Source organism: Microcebus murinus, chromosome 8 (genome assembly GCF_040939455.1).
Source record: "Microcebus murinus isolate Inina chromosome 8, M.murinus_Inina_mat1.0, whole genome shotgun sequence".
Taxonomy (NCBI): domain Eukaryota; kingdom Metazoa; phylum Chordata; class Mammalia; order Primates; family Cheirogaleidae; genus Microcebus; species Microcebus murinus.
This window is the reverse complement of record NC_134111.1, coordinates 18011245-18036274: the sequence shown is the minus strand read 5'-3', so window position 1 is coordinate 18036274 and position 25030 is coordinate 18011245. Positions and strand designations below refer to the sequence as shown.

At 45.0% G+C, this 25030-nt stretch overlaps 1 protein-coding gene and 1 pseudogene across 2 annotated transcripts in view; one reads left to right on the top strand and one right to left on the bottom strand.

Moving 5' to 3' along the window:
- TMEM163 (transmembrane protein 163) overlaps nucleotides 1-25030 on the top strand; it is a 225366-nt gene that overhangs the window by 108905 nt on the left and 91431 nt on the right. The window lies entirely within an intron of this gene.
- On the bottom strand, nucleotides 2522-3519 carry LOC105857613 (large ribosomal subunit protein mL43 pseudogene; annotated as a pseudogene). Its single transcript, XR_001147766.3, has one exon. The product of XR_001147766.3 is annotated as a large ribosomal subunit protein mL43 pseudogene (transcript).

The window sequence follows — 25030 nt, the reverse complement described above, 5'->3', positions numbered from 1 at the left end:
GGTATCATGTGAGATCTTTCATGCCATGCATAACAAAAGAAATCATCACTGTTAGGGCAAAGGCCAAGTTGTTGGCAAGAAATACTTGAGCAGTAAGCAGTAAATTGTTTACTAAGTGACTGATACATACATTCCTTTTAATTTTCCCCACAACTTCGTGAATTAGTATGTCACTTTTCAGATGAGGTAACTGAGGTTGAGAAACATTAAACAATTTTCCCTGTTTTTACAGCTGGTGTATGGACATGATTGGATTCAATTCCAGGTGTATCTGTCCCAAAGCCTTGTGTAACCACCAACTTGATTCCACCCCCATTAGCTTCCTTGTTAAGGATACAACTAGGAAACAAAAAAAAGGATGGAAGTATTTTCAGGTGATGACAGCAGGAACATTCAGAACTTGGATGAATCCAGAACTTTTTAATTCAGTGCATCTATTCATTTTTTAAACCCCAAAAGCTTCTTCATGTTAGAGACTTCAAATTTATTTTAAGAAAACCATGGCAGAATTATCCTGAAAAATTCCCAGAGTCAATTATACCTTTAGAGTCATACTTGCAGATGAATAGATTTATGGTGATATCGTTTTAAATACATTTTATTTTGTAGCTTAAGAAAACAAATGAGCTTTGTTAAAGTATTCTGTGTCCCACACTATATATGTTTTCATAATTTGGAAAGTTACCAATAATCCTTGTATTGAAAGCTTTTGTGGGAATAGTTGCCCCTTTGTAGATACAATAGTGTCCTTTTGAATGGACTTGAGTCACATTGGGGTTTTCAGGGAAGCCAGTCCAGGACAGCCTGCTGTGGACAGTTGGGGCAGAAAATGATCCATATGTGACCCACACTCCCGTCTGGGAGACCCTGATGCCGTCCTGTCACTGTACCCACTGGAAATGTCTTTTCATCATCTATAGGAACCATCTATTTCCTTTTGTGATTGTCTCTCCATTTAAATTGTGGACACATCCAGGATGGAGGTTTGTATCTCTGTGGTAGAGAATTTAGGGATGGATTGGAATATAGTGAGTTAGCTTGTTGAGGAACAGAGCAATCTCTTTTTACCTCCCTTCCTGAGAATACAGTCAGGCTCCACTTGGCTAAGCAATAGAAAAATTGTTGCTTTGTATGCATGTGCATGCACGTTCGTGCACACACACACACACACACACACACACACACACGCCAGTTATTACCACTTAGGCTGCGAGCTTGTACATGGTCGGAATTACTGAATCTAGGCTATGTGTCAGTTGACTGGGGCAAGTTGAGAAGAGAGTAATCACAGCGGCATGTTAGTATTTTGGTTGTGCACAGTATTTTTCATATTAACTGTACCATGGGGAAGTGTCATCCAATGCATTTTGCAGTTCGTTATCAAATTAATCTTTTCCAAATGGCTGCATGTGACATTACACATACAAAAGCTAACTGCAGTGGTAAACGTTTCACTATTCATGTGCGTGGCAAGCTGGAAATATAACTGGCTGACATGAATGTCATGCACTACATTTCTGGTTCTAGAAAGGCAATGCCAGTGCAGTGAGTGGAGGCTTTAACAGAAACACAAGGATCTGCTCTTCCATTAGGTGGGTATGTCAGGGTTCTTCTGTTTGGCTTTGGTGAGAGTAATCCTTTTGAAATGGGGCAAATCCAGAATAGGAAATAGTGTGAGCAGAATCTATAAGTGGACTTTTTTTTTTTTAACCTAACTCCTGTGGTTAAGACTTTTAATGAAAGCCTGCCCAGAATACTGCATATCTCATCTGAAAACCACTTTTTCTTTTCCTCTTACTTTTAGATTATGAAACTAGTATAACCATATTATCAAAAGCAGGAAAATTGGAGGGTTAAGAGTAATCCAGCCATAATTTCCCCTTTCTTACCATAGAAGTGTAGTCCCTTGGTATCACTGGAGGATTGGTATCTCGGATGCTCAAGTCCCTTATATAAAATGGCACAGTATTTTGTATAGAACCTATGCACATCCTCCTGTGTACTTTGAGATCATCGCTAGATGTACTTATAATACCTAATATTAATACAATTACATGCTATGTAAATAGTTGTCATGCTGTATTTTTTATTTGTATTGTTTTGAATTGTTATTTTTTTTTTTTACAAGAGTTCTCAGATTTTTATTTATTGGCTCTCATTTCCTCACCATCTCTCCCTTTTAAAAACTAAGCCTAAAACATACTCCTTATTTATCAGCCCTCCTTTCCTGCTCTTCCTTAAGAGGCTTTTCAGCACCCCCCACCCACTGACGCAAGGGAAGACATGGATTCATTTCTGTACAAAGAGGGGTCTGCAGGAGGGGGGTTGTGCACCTGGGGCTTGTTACCGGGGACCTGGTCTGACAATCACTCCCTCCAGAGGTCAGGCCTAGATTAAGCACATGGCCTTTGATACTAACCACCCTGAAAGGTTGTTGTGTGTTCTGCTCCTGGTTTTCTAATAATGAAAAATAGGGCTTATGCTTAGAATATGCACATATTTTGAAATAAGACCTCAAGTGTGACCTTGAGTAAGTTTATTAACCTCAGTTTTCTAATCTGTACACAAACATTCACACAGATGTAAAGAGCATAGCCCTATGCCAGGCTTGCAGCAGAGAACAGCTAACTCTCTCTAGCTCAATGGTTGTAGCAACAAGATATCAAAGATTATTTAGAAGTCAGACTTGAGACTCCTTATTGTGTTTTGAGATCACTGTTACTAATTTGGACTTGAGAAAATAAAATAAAAACCTTGAAGGCTCTCTCAGCTCAGGTTTCAGTGATGCCACTGGGTAAGAATTAGGGGACTCACAAGGTTACTGCCCCTAGAAGTGGGCACTGAAAAGAAAAAGGCAGCTGTTCTTTAGCCCAAGCAAAACCTCTGGTGTCAACTTCCCCTTTGGTGGGGGTTCCATTTGTCTGCCTAAGCTTGGAATCTCAAAGAGGAGAAACCACCTTTACTGGAGTAAGAGTCCAAAGCCTGGGTTTGGAGTTGATGGGGCAACTCTTCACTGTGCTTGCACCTTGGCTGAGGCAAGATCCAGGACCTCTCGGGGGCGTAGCCCACCAAACGTGGTCGGTTTGTTGGTGAAGGGCTGCCACTGACCCTGGATGCTAGGGCTGTCCGTGTGGAAGGGCTTTCGGATGCGGATCACCTCCAGGCCAGACTGGTCTGCCAACTTCTGCACTAGCGTCACGATCTCCTCGACCGACTTGCAGTGCATGCTCTCCTCGCGCACAGCCCCGTTAAGGTATTCGGCCACTACTCTGGGCACGCAGCAGGGCCGCAGGTTCACGTACATTACGACCCCGGGGTTCCGTCGGGCGAAGTCGGTCACCTCCCGTTCGATGAACTCCCTAGCACCGCGGGAAGAGGGCCCGTCGCGGCTGAGGCTGAAGCTGAGACGCTGCAGCTGCTGCACATAGCGACCCAGCCCATTGTGGAGGACACTGGTCAGGAAGCGGCTTGGAGTCCCGCGCCCGGTCATGGAAGCAGCTCTGAGGCGGCGAAGGCTAATCTGAATTGTTATTTTTAATTTTGTTGTTTTTAATATTGTTATTCTTCCCACTATTTTTGATCCATGGTTGATCGAATCCACTGATGAGGAAGCCATGGGTACGGAGGACTGACTGTGACATCCCGTGGGAGGCTCACAGGGACAAGTGAGGACGCTGGGGAAATGCCTCCCAGCTGACCTAGGTGTGTCAGGAGTAGCAGGGAGCACCTGTGGAGACTGCTGGGTAGAAGGAGAGAGGCTGGGCCCTTCCCTGCTCTCTCTGTCCGGCTCTGCGCCCCTGGCCGGAGCCTCTCTGTACTAACCTCTCTCCAGGGCAGCTCCTCTTGCTGGGCTGTGGCTCCCTTCTGGGCTCTGGGGACACGGACTCCAGCCCTCGGAGTGAAGGGCTGTTGTGCGTTTCTGGTGCCTCAATATCCCGGTTTTGCTCCTTTAACCTTGCAAGTTAAAGTGAGTTAAAGTCTTTTCATTTTCAAGTCTCTGGTGACTTCTGTTCCCTGCTAGGACCTTGGCTGGTACCAGTGATTCCTGAGGGAAGGAAAGGGACCATCTAGAAGAGCAGTGATGTGTGGCACGAGAAAGAAGGAGGTTGGGCTCCCATGAGGAGTTGAATTGGTTGATGCCATATGTATCTTTGTGTGTGTGTGTATATATATGTATACATGAGACATATATGTCATGTCTATCTAAAAGTGCTCATAAAATGGCAGCTGCCTTCTTTAAGTTCAGGAAGTATCTGCCGGGTGACTGTTTTGTGCTGGCCTAGTACTGGGGTGAAGCTACAGAGGGAATTCACAAATAGGAATAGGAGAGTTGTAGCTCCCGGGGGTGGGGGTGGGGCTTCCAGGCCAGAGGAACTGAACATGGCAAACAGTGCTTTGGATGAGATGTGCTAGATAAAGGCGTTAATGGGGTTAGAAAGAGTTTGCTTTGCAGCATATCCGCAGGGAATAAATATCCGTGTCTTTGTTTAATGATAGTTGCATTTAGGAGGTTCAAAAGGGTTGTCCCCACCTCCCGTCCTGAGATAGCCTTTATAGCAGGGGAAAGAAGGTAGCTTTGTGCATCAGAGGAAAGGCAGTGGGCTGTCTGCAAGGTGCCAAGTTTGCCCTTTCTTTTGGGGACTTGAAAATACTTGCAGATGCATTAGAGTTTGAGAAAGGTGTGATCCCTGCTGGCCCTAAAACCCTCAGCTTTGTAAGCAGAGAGGCTCAAGAGAAGCCAGGCCATTATCTGTCTCTCCTGCTGGTTCCTTTTGTGTGGGAGACCTTTCTCTCCTAAAAAGAAAATCCTGGTCTCTGGGAGGCATTCTGCCTGATTGCAAAGGGGTCCTGCTGGGCCATTTGTTCAAGGTTACAATTCTTATTGCCACTTAATGGGTGGCCCTTTTATGTTGGGGGAGCTTATTGTGCAAGCTAAAATTAGGCCCATCTGGGATTAAACCCTTATCACTGGGGATGCAGTTTTCCCCCAAACCAAAGGTGGCTACAGTAGGCCCTACTGGCATTTTTGTTTTCCTAATTTAGGGTGTCCTGAAAGATACAACAGTACCAGGCTCTTCTCATGACTAAAACCACTTTGTAGAATTTCACAGGCAGGTCACAGTCCACAGCCTAATTTTTAGCATCTTTCTCCCTAAGATCTCTAGGGCTTTTTAAAATCCTCATATTCTCTCTAGTTTTCCTCTGTGTCCCCTGGCCCCCCTGCCAGCCAGCTGACCGGTCAAATGCCTTTTCCTCAGAAGTTGTTCTTGGACACTGTGGCCTGAAACCTGTCCCTTGACCACATGGCACTGTACTTTCAAATTCTCTTCTTGCTGTGTCCATGGCTTCTTTGGTTTCTTTCACTGGCTCTTCCATCCTTGCCCAACTTCATAAGCGCAGGTGTTCTCCGAGGTCCTCCTTCACCCTTCTATGCTTGGAAAACTCCCCTTCCACATGACCTGGGTTCCCCTCTCTGTGGTTGGGTCCCAAGTCCACCAGGAGTCAGTGGCTCTTCTGGGGGTCAGTCCTGCTTGAGACCTGTCTTCCCCAAACATGCCTTGTTCTGGAATGCCACCTGTTGCCACTCACCTATTGAAATCTGCCTTCCTTAAAATCAAACTAGGTTCATCTGTGAAACCTTGGGTTCTTGTGTTCTCTCCCCACCAAACTGGATCCTTTGTGCTGCTATGGCTAAGTTCTGCCCTCCTAGGGGGCTGGGCAGTCACTCCATGTGGCGAGTGACCCATCCCCAAAGGGATGGCATGGAGCTAGGAAACGCTCAGGAACCCTGCATACATGTCTGTCTGCCCTACTAAATCGTGAGCTCATGGGCTGAGACTGTTCTAGGCACTTCTGTGCTGGCAGCGCTGCACACAGAGCAGGCCCTCAGGAATGAAGGCGGGTGAGAGTGTGACACTAGAGTGTGGCCTGACAGCCCGCGGGCAGTTCTCAGCCCTGTTCTCAGCTGCATCGTCATGGAAGGAATGGGGGGCTGTGGGGGAGGAGGACCTGACCCCGGCTCAGATGGATTTGTTTCTGGAACTGCTTAACCAGGTCCTATTTTGTGGATGAAAAATCAAGGCCAACCATCGTTATAAAGTTGTCTGCAGCTCTCAGCACCTGGGCTTTGCAATCACTTCCTCCTCGTGGTTCTGCCCCCCTCAAACTAGGCTAAAGAAAAATGGGGCAGGGCCAAGAAGGTGGCCACTGTCCCCTTCCTTCTCTCCATCTGGCCTCCCGTTGTGCATGCTCAGGACCACCACGGTGTCCCTCTTCCCCCCACTCCCCCACCTCCCCACCCCACATGTCTGGGCTGGCCTTGCTTGGCACATGGATGCTGCCTTTCCCTCTGCCATGTAGTCAAAACTCTGCTAGGCCGGGGGGCACCTCTGTGCACATTAGAAAATGCCCTCGTTTGCTGTGTGTGGATGCAGCCCCACGCCAGGGTGCTCAGCACGCTGAGTCCAATGGTCTGAGTTTCAGCACCTACTTGACCTCTTGGTGCGGAGCCCTTGGGCAGTGAACAGCCTGCACAGCAGTCTGAACCATCGGACTGAGCCAACGCAGTCTGTTCCCTACTAGGAGCTGGGAAACCCGCAAGCACAGTGGGTCCTGTTAATGGGCTTAACCCTCCCATTGATCTTCAGATAATTTCTTCATCTAGATGGTTGTTGTCTTGGTGCAAATTTGAAGACCATCCAAAGACCCTGACGAGGACTAAATAATTGTGGAGAAGGTGACATTTGAACCCATCTCCCTGGATTTTCAGTGTGCTCTGTGCCATTGCTCTGTTTTATGCGTAATGCTTGGCCATTTTTTTCCTACAAGCACACGGCTTGCAGACCTTACTCATTTTTACAGTATTCGGCCGCCCTGTCTCCTAGGTTATCAGAATCTGCTGCGACACTCTTGGGTAATATGGGTTTTATTTCTTACTCCTAATTGCTGTCTTGATTTACCAGCGTTTTCACATTTGTTTCTAAAATTTTACTCTAAACTGTTAAAAAGGTAATTAAAAATACAAACGCCTGGGTGGCAGCCAGCAGCCCTGGAACACAGGCCACATGATAGGTGATGGCTGTCTGGGTGAGCTCTGCAGTCCCTCCTGGAGACCCTGAGGGCCATTTGCTCCCGGGGCCCTGGAAGTGGAGGCATTGCCGCATCTGGGCTCGAAAGCACCGTGGCGTTGGAGACAAAAGACATTTGAAGTTTGAAGTGTTGCAGAATGAAATGACACGAGCTTTAAAAGAGTGATGTAAACAAATTAAAACTCTGTCTAAAATTTATGGGAACTAGAATCCTCTGGTTAATTAAACTATGTTTTTAATTGTTTTCTCTTCTTTCTGTATGTCATCATGCTTAACACGAAAACAGCACAGAAGGCTTCCCATCTATCCATATATACTATCTTTTTTTTTTTTTCTTTGAGACACAGTCTCGCTTTGTTGCCCAGGCTAGAGTGAGTGCCGTGGCGTCAGCCTAGCTCACAGCAACCTCAAACTCCTGGGCTCAAGCAATCCTTCTGCCTCAGCCTCCCTAGTAGCTGGGACTACAGGCATGTGCCACCATGCCCGGCTCATTTTTTCTATACATACTAGTTGGCCAATTAATTTCTTCCTATTTATAGTAGAGACGGGGTCTCGCTCTTGCTCAGGCTGGTTTCGAACTCCTCCTGACCTTGAGCAATCCTCCTGCCTCGGCCTCCCAGAGTGCTAGGATTACAGGCGTGAGCCACCGCGCCCGGCCTATCCATATACTATCAAGAACTGTGCACTGGCCTTTATCTGTTTAGAGGAATGTTTCTTGGCCTCGGTGCTGTGGTTACTTTGGGCTGTAATTGTTGATGGCAGGGGTCTGTCCTGTGCCTTGTAGGGTGTCTGGCAGCACCCCTGCCCTCCGCCGTTTGTGCCGGTTGCAAGCCCCTCTCCTCCAGCCGTGACAACCAGAGTGTCTCAGACGTTGCCAAATACCCCCTGGGGCCACAGGTGCCCCCAGTTGAGAAACACTGATTTATACCTTTCTGATCCATTTAAATGTCACTTGTTAGACTGAGCCCCCTCTGTCCGTCAGCTTTTTTGATGTGACATATATTTCACATTAGATTATGGAAACATCCTCATTGTTTGGGTCTTTCTAGTTGCTGGGTTATGCACAATGAGATTCTGTTCTGGAGAGAAATGACTAGTCTTCTCTGTGTGTGCCTTTCTGGCTCTCTCTGTGTGGTGTGATAATGAAAATGTGCTGGGAAGACTGGATCTCTGTTTCCTTGGGCCATGTAAATAAGCCCCTAATTTTCTTTCAGCCTGAAAGAATCACAGGTTGCTCCAGAGCTAGACAGCGTGTGAAGTCCCTGGGCGTCCATCCTGGGGCATGGATGTCCCAGGCGTGTTGAATCTGCACACTGTGTTGTATTTCTGGATGACTGTGTAGATTTAAAAGGAGATGCATATAAATAGTGTCTAAATGTCATATGAAATCTCCTCCAGTGCAGCAATCATTTTTATTAGTTCTCTAATTTGGGGAATATTGGCTCTTTGCAGGGCCGTGCAGGCTTCTTTGCAGAGGTCATGAAGAGGAATTCATTTCAGATCCTTAAACACAGAAGGGTCTATAATAAGCTCATGGTCTTCAGAGCTCGGAGAGCCAGGACTGAAAGGACAGCAAGATGGGCAAGGAAGGGCCTGTGACTTGGGACAGGAGGATTCTGGCCCTAGCTTTTAGATGTGTTGGTGATGGGGCCTCCATCACGTTGCTTTCCTCTATGGACTCCAGTGCTTTAAATAGAGATGTTGGACTAGAAAGACTATCTCTAAGGACTCTTTCAGCTTTAAGTGAAAATGTATGATTTTAATTAAGGTGATAATGAACTGGGTATTTTCAAATATAATTAAATAGAGTTGGAGAGGTATCTCTAAGAGGAGGGATAGTGGTAGGAGGATATTAAAAATTATATTTTCATCAGTGGAACTTTAAAGCAACGGATGTAATTAACGTTGCCATGGAGACTTTGTGGCCTGAGAACAGAGCTGTCTCTGCATCCCTTCATGGACCGACTTTGGAAGACACGTGCGTATGTCTGGACGTCGAGAGTGGGACTAGCTATATTTTCCTCTCTGTAAATCTGGAGACCTGAGTGCTAGTTCCAGCTTTGCTGCGTGATTTTGGGCAAGTTGCTTCATGTCTTAGGGCTCAGGAATTAGGCTGTGGTCCTGTGCAGAGAAGGTTAACAGAACAGGCTTGGGATTGCCTATGCTTAGAAAAGCCTGCTTGCAAGGTTGGCTCTCGGGTGATGTTTGGGAACTTGGCTAGTAAACAGTTCCCTGCTTCTAATATTAAACTTTCTCTAAATAAGATTGGCTCACTGTGCCTAAAACCATTTGTACAAACCATGTGGTTTATGCTGAACACCTGCTTTCCTTCTGGAAGTCTGGAGTTCTAGTACATGCTAGGCAATACATGACCTATGCTCAGTGAGTCCCCAGTAAGATCCCTGGGCACTGCATCTCTATCAAGCTTCTCTGGTATAGAACACTTTGCACATGTCGTCACTACTTGTTACTAGAGGAATTAAGCATATCCTCTCTGACTCCACTGCGAGAGGACTCTTGGAAGCTTGGGCCTGGTTTCCTCAAGATTTTGCCCCAGGTACCTTTTCCCTTTGCTGATTTAGCTTTCTGTCCTTGTGCTATAATAAACCTTAGCCATGGAACCTAGTGAGTCCCCACACCAGTGAGTCCTAGTGAGACCCCCTGCAAGAGGTACTTTAAAACTCTCCGAAAATGTATTTTGTAAGTAGAATTCTTTGATTTTTTTTTTCTAAGTAAAAATTATTTCAGTGTTTTAGGTGTTTGCCCCCTTGACATTGATACTGAGAAAAAGGTCATGGTAGAGGCGAGTGGGGGTGAGCTAGCAGAAACAGGGGTTCTGTGGTCAAACTGTAGCCTTGTTGGCTATTAGATAAGTGCTTTTTAATTTATTTTTCTTTTTGAGACAGGGTCTTACTCTGTCACCCAGGCTACAGTATAGTGGCATCCTCATAGCTCACTGCAACTTCAAACTCCCAGGCTCAAGTGGTCCTCCGGCCTCGGCCTCCTGAGTATCTGTGACTACAGGTGCACCATCACGCCCAGCTAATTTTTTCTATTTTTGTAGAGATAAGGGTCTCACTCTTGCTCTTGCTAAGGCTGGTCTCAAACTCCTGGCCTCAAGCAGTCTTTCCACCTCGACCTCCCAAAGTGCTAGGATTACAGTCATGAGCCACCATGCCTGGCCAATAACTGCTTTTGATTGTGCGAAAATAAATACAAGTGAGAAGGGGGCAATGCAGGGGGAGACAAGTAACCAGGAAATACCATTTCAACCCTTTTTCTGTTGGCTGCGCATTTTACATATTGGCGTGTCCTTCTGTGTTTTTGAATTAGATGTAATTGGAATCTTAAGACTGAGAATCTTGAATCTTAAGGCTGTCTGTAATTTGAAGGGAGCTTGTTTGAAGAAATCCTTGTGTGAATCTGTTCCTAATTTGTCTTTGAGGCGATGCCAAGATGAATGGGGGAGTAGTAGGAGCCTTAGCATCGAACATTCTGATTAAAAGAGACATATGTCTGTTGTAGCAGTTGGGAGTGTCCTAGTTACAAGCAATGGAAATCCTTCATGTCAGTTTCAGCAAAATAAATGAGAATGTATTACAGAATAGCGTTGGCTGGATCCATGGGCTCAAATGGTGTCAGGATTCTGTTTTTCTCCCTCCCTCCTCTTCCTCTCTGGTCTCCTTGCTTCTGTGTCAGCTTCACTCTCAGGCATGCTCTGCACATGGGTGGCTTCACATTGACCCCGGAAGGGTCCTAGCCCTTATAATATCAGAAGGAGAAAAACCTTTTCTGTCCCACCATATTTTGTTCTCAGTCTCTAAAAAAGGCTTCTGATTGTCCAATCACTGTGTCCAGGGGATGAGATGCTCTGCAGTCTGGTCACATGCCTTCCTCCGATGGAGGAGGGGAGGACAGGATTATCTTAGTGTCAACTATCCCACTAAGAAGGGACAGCCTTTGTCTTAAAAAAAAAAAAGTTTATTTTACTAGAAGCAGGCAGACAGAATGAGCAACAATAACTGTGTAGTATATGTATTTGCAGTCATCCTTCCTTCGCAGGGGATACCTTCCAAGACCCCCAGTGAATACCTGAAACCTTGGACGGCACGAACCCTGATTATTGTCAGTCAGGACACATTTCTACTCCTATCTTTTGCCCACAAATTTAATGCCTTGTCCATCTTAACTAAGCCTTTATCATGCACCGTGGCACTTTCACAGTTTGAGGTGTGACAGCAAAACCAGCAGGAATTTCTTTTTCTTTCTTCACAATTTCATGCACGGAAGATTCATTTTTACCATAGATCTTAGCAACCCTAGCATGTGATTTTTTTTTTCTTGCCTTATTAAGTCAAGAACTTTTACCTTTTCACTTAAAAGAAGCACTTTATGGCTTCTGTTGGGCATATCCGAATTGCCAGTGTCACTATTCTTGTGTTTCAGGGCCATTATTAAGTAAAACAAGGGTGACTTGAACTCAAGCACCAAGATACCGCTGTAGTCCCTCGGGTCACCGAGAGGGCTACTCATTGACTGACAGGTGGGTAGCGTCTACAGCGTGGATTTACTGGACAAAGGGATGATTTATGCCCAGGGTGGGACAGAGTAGGACAGCTTATGATTTTACCCTGCTACCCAGGATGGTGTGTGACTTAAAACTTATGGATCATTTACTTATGGAATTTTCCATTTAATGTTTTCAGAACTCAGTTTGATTATGGGTAACAGACCACAGAAGCAAAACTGCAGATAAGGGGGCACTACTGGGTATTTGGATCCCAGGAAGAGGTTACGGGGCATCTATGAAGTTGAGTGTGGTGGGTCCCCATTGGTTGCTGGTCGTTGATGGATGTCTCTGAGAACCATCTCTGAGTGTGGAAACAGAATATGTCCTTATTTTCCTGATGGGTAATAATTCCATTAGAGGCTTCAGCTGGGTCAGGGGCTGGGGATGAATGAGACTGTGGCTAGAATCCCAGTCCTCCCTGCAAGGATGGTGCATGCATGGTGTGAAGGCCACCCCCTTGTGAATGAGGATAGGGAGTCTTCATTTATTTAAGTGCTTTCCAAGTAATTCGTTTTAGTTAAATATTTGCAGGTAAATCTTTGACAGAACCTTAATTCTCAGTGGAGGTGAGAGGGAAGTTGCTCTGATTGCAATGAGGTAGGGGTGGGCAGGGAGGCCCAGTGTCCTCCCTAAAGGCTTAAACTACAGGGTCTCAGGAGCTCATTCTGAGAAACCTAGGGTACACGGTCCAACCATGGCAGAGAGTTTGGAAATATTCAATTCACTGTCCTTATACCTAGTTATGAGTTGTTTATCAGCACCGAGTGGAAATAAAGCTGTTGCTATCAGGGAAGAATTATTGTCATTGGATCAAGAAAAACCAAGACTCCTTATTTTTATTTCCTTTTGGAGCATCAGCACTGATTCATCTTTTATTTATAGCTCAATATCACTGGGAAATTGCCCCGGTTCATGTAAAATGTCAAAAACACAGCTATTCATCTATAAGACCCTATGAGGGCTCAGTTCAGGCTGTTTGTATTTGAGTAACCAGTGGCACTGTGGGTCCGTGACATCTTGGAGTGTTTATAATTTCACTTTTGAGAGTTGTGTCTTCAATATTCTTGTGACTGATTCCCCAGAATTCTCTTGGGAAGTTGTGTTCGTTGGTTGGCAGATCTGACAATGAAGTCCTTGTTGTGTTCTCCTCACCTTAGAATGCTCACTGGGCACATGTATAGCTAATGCACTTGTCGATTTAGAAGCCAGGTTTAAGATTTCTTTCTTTCATTCTTTTTTCTACCTCTGTGTATTCCATACAGACTTATGCTTGAGGTTAATGAAAGCTGGCAGAAATCTATTGAAACATAGTAGATCTGGGGCACCCCAAAATATACCAGTTCACACAGGCCTCCAAATAAAGTGAGTCATACCTGTTGAGTAAAATACTTCATTCTATTGTAAATCTTGTTTGAGTCTAGTTATTAAGTTAGAAGAATGTTAAGATTATGCAGTTAACTGCCTCAGGTATGACGGCAACCTTTACAGAAGAGAACACGTAAATTTTCAACTCCTAGTAGAGGAGACGATGTAGCCAACTGGACCTTTTTAGTTACTGCAGAATATGTTCTCTGACATTTGTATCTACCCAGTGAATGTCCGGGGTAGTCATATCGCTGAAAGTGTTTGCATTTGTCCTTCTTCCTCTTGATTCTTTAAGAACATCATCCCCAACCAAGAAGGAAAGATTTTATTGCAAATGGGGAAAGCTGCTCTTCTGGGGATTTTAATTTTGAGTAGTCCTTGACTCTTTCATTTTTTTTGTGTGGATTTTGACAAATAGTGGATCAGTTTGCTTTGTACCTGAGTAAATGGAGAGTGCACCTAGGTAGTCTAAAATGCCAGCAGCAACTTAATTCTGTATCTGAACCAACTCTTTTTGGTCAAATTTACTTTAAGTCTACGATGGCCAGTAACCACATAACAACTGATTCTCAGTGACTCTATGAAAAGTGGTTAGGCTGCTTTCTTTGGTTGTGGCACATGGGCCTCTATTTCTACTTTGGAGGTACGTGCAGGTGCATATACAAAGTAAGAAAACCAAAGGTTACAACAGGATGCACAGTGGAATGAGAGCTCCCTTTCAACCTTGCACTCCCAGTGCACATAGCTTGTTGTGCGGCTTCTCTGAAATTTTATCTGCATATATATGAGGGCTGTCTGGAAAGTATCCAGCCATGTAATATGTTCTGTTTATATTAACAAAGGCTGGATACTTTCCAGACAGCGCTTGTATGACTTTAGTTCTATACACACCCGTGCAGTTCTATACACACACATGAGCTTTGATAATCATTCTGTTAATTACTTTGTTTTATACACTGACTGCATTTTGCAGAATTATACACCTAGCTTTTTTAAGAGCTTAATAATAGCCTATAGCATGGATGTATGATAATTAAGTCACTCCCTTATTAATGGATGCTTAAGTGGTTCATATTTTACTGTTACACATCTGTAATAAACACTCTGTTATGTATTCTTTTTGCACTTGTATCATTACAAATATAGAAGACATTTTCAAAGTAGAACTGCTGGGCAAGTATATTTTACATCTTAATAAACATTTCCAAGCTGCCCTTCAAAGAGATTTCCCACTGACACTGAATAAGAAGGCTTGTGTTTCCATCCTCTCACCAATACTCAGCATTTACAAAATCCTTTTATTTCTGCCATCAGAGTAGGTGAAAATGGAACTTATTTTCATTTTCTTTTTTTAGTCAATTTTGCCGCCTTATGTTTATTGACTGTTTTAAAATTATTTTTCTGAAATTATCTGTTCGTGGTTCATTCTTCACTTATCTTTTAGACTCTCAGACTTCTGAAAAAGTTATTGATTTGCAAGTATTCTTAAAAACGAAAGTATAATAGACATACACAAAAGTCACAGATCAAAATTGTATAGCTTAATGAATTTTCACAAAGTGAACACACCTGTGTAACCACCACTCACACTCACTCATCTTCCTACCCGAGAAGACCTCCTTCTGTTCCCTTCTAGGCAGTGCTCCATGCCCAGGTAACCATTATCCTGAATTCTACCACCATGGGTCGCTTTGTCTGTTTTTGAACTTTACACAAACAGAATCATATACAGATTATTCAATGAATGCTTTTGTGTTTGCTTTTTCCACTGTCTCATCACTTTTGAGTTTTCTATGTGTATCTGTGATTCTCTGTAATTCATTTATTGTCATTGCTGTATCATATTCCGTTGGGTGATTTATCCATTCTATTGTTGACAAACATTTGAGTTGTTTTCAGTTTTGACAATTATTACTAATGCTGTGAACATTTTTGTAAGCATTTTTTTGGTATCCGTATGTGTATGTAGTTCTGTTGAGTATATATCTAGGAGTGGAATAGCTGAGTCATAGAGTACGATCAGCTTCGAGACACTGACAACCAGCTTTTTATAGTATTTGTACGGATTTACACTTTCTCCAGCAGTTTTTGAGAGTCCTAGTTGTACAACGTCCTCACCAACATGTGAAATGGTCAGCTTTTTTTCTTTTTAGCCATCTTTTGGGTATGTAGTGGTATCTCTTTGTAGTTTGAATTTTATTTTCCCTGGTTACTAATGAAATTGAGCATATTTTTGTATGTTTCTTGGTCATTTGTGTATCACCTTTCATGAGGGGCTTGTTAAATCTTTTGCCTGTTTTCCTATTGGGTGGTTTTTCTCTTATTGATTTGTAAGACTATATATTCTGGATATAAGTCCCCTGGTATATTTATAAGTATTGTAAATATCTTCTCTCTATAGCTTGTTGTTTTGCTCTTTTAATGGGGTCTTTTAATGTGCTTCAATTCTGGTCTTTTCCCTTATGATGAATGCATTTATGTCTTGTTTAAGAAATATTTTCCTTTCCCCAAGATTATGAAAATACTCTCCAATATCATATTTCCAATATTTCCTATATTGTTTTTTACTCTACACATTTACATCTACAGCTCATCTACAGCTGGTTTTTTTTGTATATGGAGGCAGGTGGGATCAAAATTCAGTCATTCTATATGGATATCCACTCGGCCCAGTACCAGTTATTGAAAAGAACTTTTCTTTCCTCAGTATGCTTCAGGGCTACCTTTCTTATATAAAAATCAAGTGACTGTATGTGTGTGGGTCTTCTTTTTTTCCTATGGTCTCTTTGTTTATCTTTGTGCCAGTACTATGTTATTTACTGTAGCTTTGAAATCTTGATATCTAGTAGTGACTGTCTTCTAGTTTTTGCTATTATTCAGGATTGTCTTGGCTGTTCTTGATTCTTTTACTTTCCACATAAACTTCACAATTATCAATTCTCTTCTAAGAAATCTGCTAGAATTTTGGTTTAAAATATTGGGGCTTCCAATCCGCAAACATGGTATCTCTCTCCATATATTTAGTAGTCTTTAATTTCCCCTAATAATAATTTATTGTTTCTCCAGGTGGAGGTCTTGCACATTTTTTTTTAGTTTCATTAGTTTATTCCCAGTTATTCAGTATTTTGTAAATACTAACTTTTAAAAATTGCATTTCCTTCCCGTGTGTGGCTAATATAGAAATAACTGTATTTGTGTGTTGACTTAGTATCAGTGGCCTTGCTGAATTCACTTCTTAAATCTCTGCAGTTCTCTTGCCAGTTTGCTAGTACCTCACTGCGCTAGTAATTGTGGCTTTGTGGAGAGCAGGGCATGAAGTGGGCAGCAGGCAGCTTTAACTGGAGTATTTTTTCTCAGGGCACTTTACAACTGATCTCCGTGGTCAGCTTGAGGGACATCCTCCTGCTTTGGAAGTGACAGTGGAGCCTTCCCTCCTTGTTGATAGTGCCACCGCCACCAGTCCTGTGGGATTCTTGTCCCAGTGGCTGTCTGAGCAGTGACTCCTTTGGGTTCACTTCCTCACTTTCTAGCCTGGGGAATAAGGGGAACAAGGGGAAAGGGCTCAGGAGTAGAGGTGGCAGCTGTCACAACTGCAGGGTGGCAGTTTGGGTGCTTGACGATTGTGCCATCTCACTGTGGGCAAGTCCGAGCTCTGCCTGAGACGTGACTGAGGTAAGTTACCAGCTCTCAGCATCTTCTTTTAGTGTGGTGTGAATTTTAATGTATTTGGTAGATATACTTTACAATTTAGGGTTGGGGGGAGGGTTGGCCATGTCCTAGTTTCTTTGATCATTGTGTTCTTTCTCTAGTTTTCCATGCTTCATATTGCTTGGGTGGGTTTCATAGAGGAGAATGATAGGGGAGGGAAAGACTTTATCCCCGCCCCCCCATAACTATTATTCCCTGAGTGATAATGTTAATGATCTTCTAATGACTTTGACTCAACTCAGGTGAGCCAGGTCATTGAAAGCTTAGAATTCAGTATATTCCTTTTCTTCACAGTATGTTGTTCTTTAAAATGTTCCTTTAGCAACTTTGTAAACCAGATAGGTTCAGTCTGTAGTATGGTATCAGCAATGCCAGGCTGAGGACCATCTTAGAGGCCGGCAAGGATGGCCTTGGATGACAACGTGCATACCATTGCTAGCTCTAGTGGCCCATGGCATTAGCTTTTGGTTGCTGCATGAATTAATCATTGCTTGTTAAATAAAAGCCAGAAGTTATTATTGGGAGTTAGAGATTCCTCAAGTCTTGTTCAGTTTAGTTTGACAAGCATTTATTAAGCACCAACAAGGAGGATAGAGGCAAATACGATGTAACCCTTGACTTTGGGCTTTTATATGCTGGCTGGGAGAAGGCAAGGGTCGTTTCTGTGTGCTGGGAGGTAAAGGCAGCAGGGACAGGGGGCTTTGGGACCACAGGAGGGACACCGAGCCAGTCACAATTAACGGGCTGAGAGCGGGAACGGGAAACAAGCTTCATGTCCCCGGCAACCACACAGGTGCTCAGAACAGAAGGCGAGAGAAGACAAAATGTGGAGGTTCTGTCCTATAAATTTTGTCCCTGTCTCTGTTTACCCATCCAATGAGCACTTTATTTACTGGGCTACAGTAGCAGCATTCTGTGATGGAGGGAAAGTTAGGGCTATAAAAGGTGTGTTTTGCCAAATTGCCGGGCGAGGAACTGCAGGATCTTCAGCTCGGTGGAACGGTGTTTGACACGCGCTGGGTGCTCCAGAGGCACCTGCTGACTGGGTGAAAGGGCGGCTGGCAAGTTCGGGTCTGCCTGGCGGTCTCGACAGGGTGGGCTGCAGGACAGCGGCCAGGTGCCTCCCCCAGGCATGAGACTGCTTGCTCCATAGCTGTGTTGGCATCACGGGGAACCCTGGCACAGGGAGGCGTAAAATCGTATGTGAGAGTGAGTGTTAGACACGCGTGAGTCATGTTCAGCAAGAACCTTGCTCTTCCATCAGGTCCTGCGAGCGAGGTCTGTGGAACACGTGGCAATGAGTGAGGCTGGGCTGTTTACTCCCTTGGAGACAGTCCATAAATGTTCATAAGAGTTGAGGAATCGTGGCTGCCGGGGCTCTTCCTCCTCCCTATCCCTGGTCTGTAGAAGAAAGTGAAAGCGTGCTGTAATGCTGGAGAGAAATTTCAGCGCTAAAAAAGCTGGAGTCTTGGCTTTTTTCCCCTGAGCCAGCGCTTCTTGTGTGAGACCCGAGAACCTCTAGAAACACAGGTATCTCCCTGTCTAGTGGCAATTGTCCTGCCCACGTCCCAGGAAAAATGACCCTTGCTCCAGAATGGTAGTCACACGCATTTCGTGTTATGCTAAAACTAGGGGTGTGGCGGAGGAAGCGAGGGTGCCCTGGTCCACGATGAAGAGTCACCTTGGCTGGTTTGCGTTTGGAGTCTTTACCCTTGTGGGCTCATGGCTTTGTGGGTCAGGGCTGTTGCTCTTTCCATAGTCCTACGTCTGTGCAGTTTGTAGATGCTTCAAGCTCTCCCTATGGGAATGATCCTTTTAGAGGCTGGTGTCTCCATTATGCCCCACAAAATGCTGGTGCTGCTCTGTTTGCTCAGAGAAGGGCTGCCTGGCAGTGCAGCCCGGCCTCGTGGTGTGAGCCCTCAGTCCCGTCTGCCTCCTCCCAGGAGACTCTGACCACGGAAAGCTGGAGTTACTGGCAAGGTGTTATATTAATCAATCAGAATGCTTTTCATGTGTTCAGGCACTGATCTTAGCATTTGGGAGACTTAAGGGAACAAAAATTCAATCGCATGAGCTTACCATTGTAGTGCTTATATTCTAATGGGTGGGGGTGGGGTGGGGCAGATGAAACACCATATTCATAAATAAGTCAGCATGGTAGATGACAAATACTTTGGACAGAGAGAACATAGAGGGGTTGTGGGAGCTGGGGCTGGTTGCAGTATTGGATAGGGTGGGCAGGACAGGCCTATGAGCTTTGAGCAGAGACCTGAGGAGGTGAGGGAATGAGCCAGGGGTAAGTTTGCCCCAGGTGGCTGGAGTGGAGTGAGCAGGTGCAGCCATGGAGGAGGAGGCAGAGAATGGGGGCCTCATCCGTCATACGGACCTTGGCCTTGACACCAGGGAGATGTGCAGAAGTCCCCGGGCTACATGTCGACAACGGGTGGGGGCAGACGTGGAGAGAGAGGCAGGGGCACGGGTAGGAGGCATTGTGGTGGTTGCCCAGGACACTTTCAAATGACACTCCCTGCCCCCATAGCAGCAGATCAAGGGCAATATTTTTTGACTTCTTCAGGCCTATTCTTGTTGTGGGCATTTACAGGCTATTGTGGGTGTGGGATTGGGAGAGGGGCTGTGTCGTCACTTTTTTTGGACATAACCACCTCTTGGTCATGTGAAAGAGCAAGAGTAGACAGACAGACAGACAGACATGATCATTCCTGAGGTCTTGGCAAGGGTCCAGAGACAGGCAGAGCCCTGTAGGGCGAGTGGGCTTGCTGATAGCCTGCCTGGGGCTCATGAATGGTTCTCAGGGTTGTCTATGGAAGACTAGGAGCCCTCAAAGAAAGGTTTTGCCTTTGAGAACATGGCCCATGCTGCAGCTTTTTATAATTTGCTGAGAGCCAGACCTTACAGTAGGAAACACCGGAGGCTACTGTTCATGTAGTACAATGAATATTTAGCAGGTGCTTTGCCAGAGATTGCAGATATGGAGGTAAAGCTACTGTCCTTTTCCTTAAGTTGCTCATGGGCTGCATCTAAGGCCCCATACTCCAGCCTGCCACCGGGGCCAGGCGGATGGAGGAGGCGAGGCAGGCCGACTGGCTCTCAGGCTGCAGGAGAGGTAGGTACCCGAGAGCGCATGCCCCATCTGGGTGCAGCGTGCGGCCCTGCAGGGAGAAGGGCACAGTGCAGGGTGGGCAGATCTCCGTTTTTGAGAGAAGACAAAAATCCAGGTTGGTTTTGTTGCTGTTGTTGTTTTGTTTTTGTTGAATGTGAAGTCTGATTTAAAAACCAATCTGGTAGCCCATTCTGATATTGGAATAATAATACTGTGTAGGCCAAACAAAAACTTCTAGATTTTGCCTTCAGGCAGCCCCTTTGCAAATTCTAGTCTTTCTAGACAGACAAGAAAATAAAACGTCAAGCTACTCACTGTGCTGCAGCTGAAGATGAGTAGTTTAATGGGCTAAGCCATAGTTTCGTTGATTTGTTTTTCAAAGCAGCTTTCCCCTCTTCCCCTTCAGCGATAACTGGGTTCAACATCCTATCACTAATTTTTATAGTATGTTATAATCTTGTTTGAGCAGGAGAGGAAGAGTCTGGAAGCTCGTGGTTCTCTTGAAGTGAGTTAGAACATAAATACGTTTCGACCCCTCTCAATTTCACCTCTTCTGCTGCCTAGGTCTTGGTAAGCATGAGAGCCTCCAGCTCAAGGTGGGTGATGGAAAGATGGTTCTCTAGTTGGGTTAGTTACATGGCTGCGGGTGAGGTTGTTGCCAGGTGTCTAGTGATAGAGGCAATCTAATTACAGTGGGATTGATTTATTAACCTAGCTTTCCTGGTCACATAATTTAGCAACTTGGAGGTGTTATGGGGCCTGGGGCATTGCTAAAGAGTGCTAAGGCTCAAGATAATTATTGCCTGGCTTTGGAGAGAATGACAGATGGGTCCTCATTGTTGCTGCAAATCTAGCCAGCGCCTGGAATGACATTCTTTGTTTGACGTTGTTGAGGGGCTCTCCGTGTTGATCTTGTGTCCCTGTCCCCTTGCTGGCACCCTCACCTCTCTGTGCATTTCCAAGGCGCTTTGTCTCGACCTCACACAACCCTCCCTCAAAGCCTGCTGCTGATTCAGCTGTGTGATTTGCATTTGGCTTTGCCCTAACAATGGGTTGCCTGGGTCCCATCCATTCCCCAGCTGTCTTTCTGTTTGAATTTGAGTTTCCAGCTGATGTGCTTTCTGGCTTGATGTGAGGGTGACTTAGTTAAAGGAGGTCTAGTCTTTTAACCAGACCTGTACAAATATTTATTTAAGGCTTCTGTTGTGTGTGTGCTTCTGGGAGTATAGCTGTTATTATCCCTTTGACACATAAATTAAAGTAGAATATAGGACAGGCAGTGTCCTGGTGGCAGCAGGTCCCTTGGACTGGGAGTGACACTTTGCTGTATTCCACACCCTGGTCCTCTGACCCTCCATCATACTCCCTTGAGCCCATTGGGCCATTTGCAACCCATTTGTGCAGGTGATTTGACCTGGAAAGATGGATCACTGCAACTTAGATCTAATAAAACACATACGGTAATAACGTGCTCTGCTGTTGCCAGAAGCATTCTTGAGCTCACAGTGCAGCCTGTTCCCAGATGTGCATCACAAATCTGATTTCTATTCTAATTTAGACCTTTGGTTATATTTTTTTAATGAGTTGGGCAATTTTCTTCCCCAAAATCAAATTGATTCTTTTTTCCGATTTCAATGGTTATACATGATAGTTGTAGGAAATGTGGAAAATACAAAAAAGTAGGAAAGAAAGAAATCTACTCAAATAGTGCCATGCCTTGAGGATTAACCACTGTTATTAATATCATTTGAAGCATTTTTTCCTAGTTTTTGTAAAAACACAGTTGTACTGTAAAGCTAGTCATATTACATACATCATTTTGTCTCTTGCCCCAATTATTTCACATAGTTCTCCTCCTGATCTTTTTTGACTTTATCCTACATGGCCTCAGACATACCAGATGCTCCACCTCAGGGCGTTTGCACACACTCTTCCCATGATCTGGAAGGTTCTTCCTCCAGGTAACAGCATGTCTTATGCCCTCCCGTTTTTCAAGTCATTGCTAAAAATGTCACCTGATCTCAGTGGAGCCCCTTCTGACCTCCCCATTCAGTTTACACCTACACTAGCTAGAACTCCCTCATCCCAGACCCATCCTTTCCCATGGCACCCAACATGCCTCCTATCTGTTTATTATCAGTATTACTGTTCTAGCTGGGCTTGGTGGCTCACACCTGTAATCCCAGAACTTTGAGAGGCTTAGGTGAGGAGATTGCTTAAGCCCGAGAGTTTGAGACCAGCCTGGGCAACATAGCAAGACCTTTCTCTACGGAAAAATAAACAAATTAGCTGGGCATGGTGGTGTGCACCTGTAGTCCCAACTACTCAAGAGGCTGAGGTGGGAGGATTGCTTGAGCCCAGGAGTTCAGGATTATAGTGAGCTATGATGACACCACTTACACTCCAGCCTGGGTGACAGCTGGAGATGCTGTCTCAAAAGAAAACCCCAAAATTATTCTATCTAATAGGCTAATATAAGCATTAAGCAACAGTGCACTTTGTAAACATTTTAAAATAGCTGCATATAGCCTATTCTTTGAGTAAACCATACATTAATCATTGCCCTGCCCCTGCACATTTAGACTGCATCTATTATTTTGCTATTATAAATCACACGAACCTATTATAAACCTTTTAAAAGGTGTTTTTCCATTTTCTTAGACATGGGATAGAGAAATTCTTGGACATGGGATTACTGGGTCAAGGTATATTGTATTAAGACTCAATTGGCTGCAAGTGATACAAACACAAACTGGCTTAAGCAAATTAAAGGAAATTATTGGCTAATGTATTCGAGGAGCAGAGGGAAAGATTTCAGGCAGGGCCTGTTCCAGAGGTTCAGTCTATGTTATCAGGGGTTTGACCTGGATCTCTTATCTTTAATATCTACTTCCTTCTGGTGTTGGGTTTATTCTGAGGCAGTGTCTATCCATTTTAGTCAAAATGACTACCTATAACTCCTGCTTTCATCCTACCATCTCTAAACTCCCTTCTTAGGAAGACATCCCCTTCCCAATATTTTCAGCAAAAAACTTTGGACAGGTTCTCATTGGCTCAAATTGAATCGTGCCATCCTTGAATGATTAACTTTAGGTATGGGACAATAATTGGATGTACTAGCAAAGGGATGTCATCCCACCCAAATCACTCAGCCTGAGGATAGCGCAGGTGCTGTTCCCCAGGGGAGAATGGGGTGCTTTTGCCAGGATGGGGAATGGGCGCTGGGCAGGCCTCAAACAACATGTCTTCATTTTGCCTATGAACTTTTTGAGGATTCTGTGTCTTAGTGAAAAACAAAAAAGCCAGCAGGGACAGAGAGAGGAGCCCAGTTGCATCCTAAGCACGTAGTTTTGGATGTGTTAGTGCAGCCTAATCAGATGGCAGAGGGTTTCCACTCTCGCCATGGAAGAGTTGGGACCAAGTATAGCCTTCGTGAGAGAGCTTCTCTGCACAGCTGCCTGGTCACCCATCCTTTCGTGTACCTTGCTCTTCTGCAGCATAATTATCTGAGGTTGAAAGGACAGGCCTTTATCTGTGGGCCACTGTCGAATCTAGCACCTTTCTTAAAGGCAACACCAGACTTTGTTGGCCCCGTGGTAGGTTTTCCATTGCACTCAGCCACATGTGTATGGAGCTCCACGGTTGCTACCATGGAATTTCTGCTTCAGGTGGTCATCCTAGCCCAGCACTGCTGTCCCCAGGTGGACCTCATCCTTAGTCCAGAGGAAGTTGAACATGTCATGATGAAAACCCCACAGTTTGCTCTGTCTCTCCGTGGGAGCAAGGGCCATCTAAACCGGACCGACCCTTTCTGTTGAGTTTGTTCTTATCTCCGAATTAGGATGTGTTGTGGTGGGTTATGGGACAGAGAAAATGAAGTTACTTCAGAAATTTCAAAAAGGCTACCTGAACTCTTCTGTCTGGGTCCTGTGCTAATGACTATTTGCTGTAATTTAGTAGCAAGAGCCCAGGAGTTGGCCACAGAAGGCAGCTGCCAGAGCCAGGGCCACGTGGAGGGCCCTTCAGAGCACTCTCGAGTCCCCATGCAATTTTTGGCATTTCCCCCTCTCCATCTCATCAAGGAAATTAGATGGAACCAATTTATAAGTAAATGATACATCTCTCTGAAGGACTCGAGGTTAATCTGGACCCGTCTTGCTCGCATTTTCCTTGGTGCACAGGGGACAGAACAATATTAATATTCCACCTGTGCTCTAGGTCATCCATCCACCGGGCAGGCTTAACTCACACAGGCAGAATTTTCCAGTATAATCCCTAGAGTGTTTGAAATCATAGACACTGGACTCTGGTGGAATCTGGGAAACCGCACCATTCAGTGGCCGTCTCCTTTGTTCGATTCCAGGTCCCTGAAACAAGGCTTCTCGTGGTTCTCAGTAGAATCTGGTGGGTGTCTACCCCTCTTGAAGTCTGTAGCCCACTGTAGAAATGTCTGGGATTCCCAAATGACTCCGATGAAAACGTTGTGAAGTAATGGTTTACTGCCTGTAAAGTAGGTGGTCTTGCGGGCAAGGGGAGGGGAGCGCTGTTCTAGCCCTGCCCTCTCCGGGGTGCCCAGGCCAGAGAGCGCAGGTGGGCACGGAGTGGGAGTTCCAGCTGCTCTTTGGTCTGTTGTAGATATTGAGCACCATGCAAGGTGTTGGGAGTTAGAAGGTTTCCACTGCTGGCAAAGGAGCAACCCACAAAAAACACATAGCTAAGATATTCTAAAATTGTAGGTTGTAAGGCAAAAAACCCAGATAACCCTCTGTGACTTGTGTCTCTGGAATTCTGTTAGGCTTAGTTACTGAGCACTCACTGCGAGGCAGCTCTGTGTTTTGTAGGGCGTCTCAGTTTCCAGGGCAGCCCTGCCAGGGCCAGCTGCCCCTTTCTGCACATGTCAGGGCGGCCTGTGAGTTGATGATGTTCTTGGGGAAAATCCAGTGTCCCTGGATTTCCGCCGCCACACCTGTGTGGCCTGTGAAGGCTGTAGCCGGTGTCTGTGCACAGCTGGCTCTGTCCCCTCCCTGTCCCAGTAAGAGCAGCAGCAGGGGCACCTGGAGCAGCTCGTGTCAGAAACAGGTGGTGTCAAGGACTTAACCGATTGTATCCGCCTCAAGCGGCCTGAAGACCAGAAAGTGGCTGAGTTTCAGGAAGGACTTGGGAACAGGAAGCCAGGGG